Below are 5,574 nucleotides of genomic sequence, written 5' to 3'. Positions count from 1 at the left end.
CCTTTCCAGGCTGCTGAGGGCGAACTTAATGGCTGAATTAATCCTCATCTGTGGTGTATGGCTCGTCCTCCACCTTGCACTTAAATTTCTGTGAGTCATCCAAGTTTGAGCGAGGGACCACCGGGCTGGTATGGATCCTTTGTGCCGGTTCGCTTGGGCCCGCAATGGCCCCTTGAGTAGCCGGAGAGGAACTTTCCCAGGTAGGGCATAGCATATCAATTGCGGGCACCTGCATATCAATTATGGGCACCTGCACAGTCCCTTGAGCTGGTGGAGGGTTGCCTTGAGCTGCTTCAGCTTGACCTCTGAGATTACCACAATGCTCGACAGAAACAGATATAAGGAATGTGGAGTTTGCTAGTGTGCAAGGTATTCTATACCTGACTGTGGGATTCTCTGCATGTCCGCATTCTGATATATCTCCTCTCCAAGGTGCGCTGCCACACCTCGTTGCTCTGCCGTGGAAGCCATGCTGGTCAGATGTTACCTCGACAGAGGAAGAAGGAGAAATTGCAGTCCTCCGAGCTGAAGCCCGACCCCGAGAGCCTCCTCGTCGGCTGCTCATTATGAGACGCTTCCTCTGCATTGCTGAGTTTGCCACCGAACAAGAATGTCCCTGCGCAATCCCCCACCTGACCAGAGAATGTTCCAACACTACAGCGAAGTGCCCAGCAGCTTCGAATGAATGCCAGAATGTGATAGAGGCTCCCGGGATATGAAGCACCATCACTGAGAGTTGCAAGAGGAGAGTAAAGGCAGACAAGACTGGTATTAACTCTCGCTGATGATCAACTGCATAAGCCTTAATGAAGTAGGCTGCAGGGTGCTGCGTGGCACGCCCGGACTGACACCTGCCCATGTGACGCACCAGCTGTGGGCTGCACGGCCTTTTAAACACCCGCATCCGGGATCATAAGATGATATTATTGGTATTGACTGCACCTTATTTGGAGACACCATTTTTATTGTAGGGTTGGTACCTTTCTATTGGATGTGTTTGGTGATGTGTATACTACTCAACTTCTAGTTAAGATTTATATTAAATCTAACAAGCCTATGGATTCTTGTTTATAAAGGGAGACCCATCCTAGCTATGCTCATTGGATTCTCTTTCTGTTCATGCTATTTTTTGTTCTCAAATTTCCTTCTCTAAGTGGTTAAGACTATTTGCTTTGTTAATTTTACATGGCCGGGTGAAAGAGGAATAATGGAGATTGTCTTGACATATTTTCCATTTTTAATAAAAAGAGTCCAATTCTATAGCAAATCCTATAGCTAAAATTTACTATCTTTTTCACCCTCCAGATAAATTTACATAAGAACCAGTGTAGTCTTTCATCACCATCACCCTTCATAAAGTTCTTGAATCTACTATAACCGTATTGTTGGTTAGATTTTTCACCAATATAAAACCTTATGGGTCACATGTTTGAATAATTAGGCCTACTCCTCCAGTTGAAGTAAAATTAAAACATAACATATGCCACTCTTACTTGTATTCCCACCTTCATTTGATTTTCACTACTATTCAATAAAACCTACTAAGAAGTGGTGCTTTTAATTGAAAAGTAGAATAAAAAGCTGGGATTACCTCTACTATTTTAAAATTCATAGGGTGGTTGGTTTGGATTGGATTGAATTTTCTTAGCCTCTATCATGTCTACTACTTGAACTTCCTCTAGATCAAACAATTAAAACACATTACTAAGTGTTTCTTCCTCTTCTTTATTTGTGATGATATCTATCTCCATAGGCTAATCAATACCTTACAAACTAAGGCTTCCTTTTAGACAATCGTGATCCATCTAACTGAACATTCTCACCTCCTTGTGCCATCACTTATTTTTTCTCTTCCAAATTTCTAGACATATTCTCCCCACCTATTCTTCTCTCCAACATCTTTCCAATTATTAAATCACCCTATTTGAAAAAATGTTTGGTATTCTATTGACACCTTTGAAACATTTTGAACTCTTTTACTTGTTCCTCTATGTCTCCATCATTACTAATACTCATTCTCATTACCATAGTATTCTGATAAATCTCCTTCATTCTATTCATCCACCACTGCTTAATTATTTCATTTTGATTAGGATGCTATTTTTCCCTCTTTAATGCATGTGCTTTCTCCATGGAACCTTATTCCCTTAGTTATTCAATATTAATCGATCCATTCTAGGTCACCTCCAAGCATTGGTGCTTACACTTTATTGGTTGGAGAACTAAAAGATACATAATCCTCTTCCACCACAAAGTTATTTATCCATGTCACGATGTTCTTAACCAACCTTTTCTGATCTCATTTATTCAACTACTCCTCTTCTCTTGATTTTAAAGAACTAGTTCAACTCTACTACAATCTCAATATTCTAACTCTATATGTAATTAACCCAAATATCTTTTGCTCCTGAGACTTTCTGATCGAATTACTACAATAAAACCAAATTATGGGGATTCCATTATATCTCTATTCTTATGTTCCAATCCTCTGCCATGGGTGACAAATCAAGATGATGAAGTTCCATGTCCTCTAGGGTATCTAGCTTAGCTACGTTTTTCACTTATGTTATGATTGCTTCATTAGGCAAGGGATTTTCCTTATTTTCCATATTATATATGAGACATAAGGTACAACTATATTTTACATATTAATAAATTTTACGCCAATGCTAACTTATGTACCTTCCAAAACACTAATTTGTATACTATCTTGATTGTTGATCTTTGTCGTGATATACCTCTAAAACATCTACCCTTCTAAATTTGAAATTCACTTATTTCCCCCTTCATCAATCTTGTTAATGTCGATTTGATGTCAATTTTATATTGGTTAACTTATTTGTAATGGGCATATAATGAAAAAACTACTAAAAAAATACCTTTAGGGGCATTTAAGCTTGCGAAGATCCCCATTATTTTTATTGTTAGTGTAGCCCCCTATTGTTATTGGTGTGCCCATGTATCCCTCATAGTGTTATTGTTGTGCCTCGTATATTCCCACTATTGTTATTTTTCTGCCCTTACATTATTATTGTTATGTAACATCTCATTATATTGTGACTCCTTAGACTCCTATATATACCAATGAGGTATTATCATTTGTATCATCCAAGAATGATTCATTTATGTAATCTAAAAGAGGTTTCCGCCTCAAAGAGGATAATTTTTAAGTCGTTGATCTATCTTTTCTTGGACTTTGTGAGCAAGTTGCATAACATAATTAACCTTTGTTCATGTTATTGAACTTTACTAGGTCTCTTGATATTTATTTGTGTCTATATATGACATGTGTACACCTGTGTTAAACAAATGTTTTCCTAGAGACAATTTTAAATAATAATGTATATTATATTATTGATTTCTTATTATTTGTTGTATATTTCTTATATTGTCATGTTATATATAGATATTAGATTTTTTTATATTTTTGTTGTATTATTATTGTTTTTTTATTTTATTTATTGTTATTGTTATGCTATATTTCTTATATGAGCTATGTTAAGTTTTGCCATATTTCTTGCTATGTCTTAAATATTGTTCTATACATCTTACGTTACAATATGTTTTTTCTTATATTTCTTATTGTTATTATTTTGGTATGTTAGAATGCATTATGTTATTTATCATATTGTTATGTTATATTTTATTGTTATATTATTTTTTTATTGTTATTTTGTGTTATATTCTTATGTTTTCTAATGAACTATTAGAAAATTCTAGCGTTGCCATTAGAACTATGACTTAGTTATAAAATTGGCTAATGTAGTTAAGGAATCATATTTATAATCTAACTCTTCTTTACCATTCAATCTTTATTCTAACTAATTCAGGCATCATTAATAGTAATGTTACCATTAATGAAGTTTGTTGGACTAGTAGAGTTATGTTCCATAGGATCAATGCATTTAAATGTTGATTGATTAATGACTCTATGCCGAAATACAAAACATGAATACTTACTATTTTATATTTGTCTTGTCATTGTAAATTTTATTGAATATGTCCAAGGAGAATGTAGCTACATAGAAAAAAAAATCAATTTGTGTATTGCAAGATGGTAATTATGTTATATCAACAGAGACACGAAATTCTATTTTCTGAAATATTTATTCCATAAAAAAGAAAAACTTCCTTCAAACATGTCTAATGCATTAACCTTTTAAATATTTGTTTTTGTTGTCTAATAGTTCAATTCATCAAAATCAAATAAATTAAATATTGAATATAATACAATATTATTGGAAAAATAAATCATAAAAAAGTCAGTACATGTCCCAAGACACTAATATGTATTAAAAATTGTCCATCAATCAATTCTTTCAAAAATGGTAGCACACAATACTTAACATATATATAATGGCACCTTAGGACTAAACTAGAAAACTATGGCATCTCATGCCAAAAACACATAATGGTACCTTGTAATCAAATTAATAAATCCTAGTGAAGATACATAATTTGTTAACCATACAATCATATGATGCACGTATGCTACCTGCATACAAATATAAAAGAAACCATGTCAGTTTTTGGTGCAAGATATTGTGTTTCTGACTTCATACAAATATAAAAAATCATCAAAGCATATTATGCATACATACAAATATAAAAATCATATTAGTATTAGTACAAGGTATATGGTACAATGATAGTTAAAAACAAAATAAAACTTAAGCAGTGGGGATGGTGATCTAGTTCTGAAAACAAATTTATTTTTGGCTAGGAAATACCCTCCATTGTATCCACCCAAGAAAAATCACTTTTTTTTTAATCAAGCAACCATCTTAGTCCCAGGACATTGGATACAAATGTGTTAAAACATACTTGTATACAAAAATTTAACATATTCAAGTAGAGATATAAGAAAATGAGTACAAGTAAATGCTAGCTCAAGATCTGAAAGAGTAGTGAAATCACCATTGTTTGAAGAAAGCACTAGAATCAAACCTTGGAGATTGGATACAAATGTGTTAAAACATCCTCATATACAAAAATATAACATATTCAAGAAAAGATATAAGAAAATGAGTACAAGTAAATTCCAACTCATGATCTCAAAAGGTAGTGAAATCATCGTTGATTGAAGCAAGCACTAGAATCAGACCTTGGGGATTGGATACCAATGTGTTAGAACATCCTAATATAAACAAACTAACATATTCAAGTAGATATATAAGAAAATGAGTACAATTAAATTCCAGGTAAAGATATGAAAGAGTAGTGAAATATTTGGAATCGAGTTAGACCAGATTTGAAATTAGAAGTAAATTTCTTACAGGTAAATTTTAAAAACTAGTCCTTGTACAATGGCACTCCTCCTTGGACAATGGTGTCCATATTGATGAAAATTGGTACCTGTAGTGAAGATAACCATCTTTGGTTGTTATCTTTGAAAGCCTCATCACCCTTATTCAAGGAAAACAACAGTACATGGGATAACTCGTCCTTTGGAATAACCCGAGTAAAAGACAACTCTTTCACGCTTTCACTCTTGAGAGATGCCTTTGGGTGTCTTAGGTCATTAAAATGTTTTCTAGGTCCAAAAAAACTAACTCTTAACCAAACCAAAACAAC

This window comes from Pinus tabuliformis, chromosome X (genome assembly GCF_031772625.1).
Source record: "Pinus tabuliformis cultivar Carrire ecotype Pingquan chromosome X, CPIR1, whole genome shotgun sequence".
NCBI lineage: Eukaryota > Viridiplantae > Streptophyta > Pinopsida > Pinales > Pinaceae > Pinus > Pinus tabuliformis.
This window is presented reverse-complemented; position numbering follows the sequence as displayed.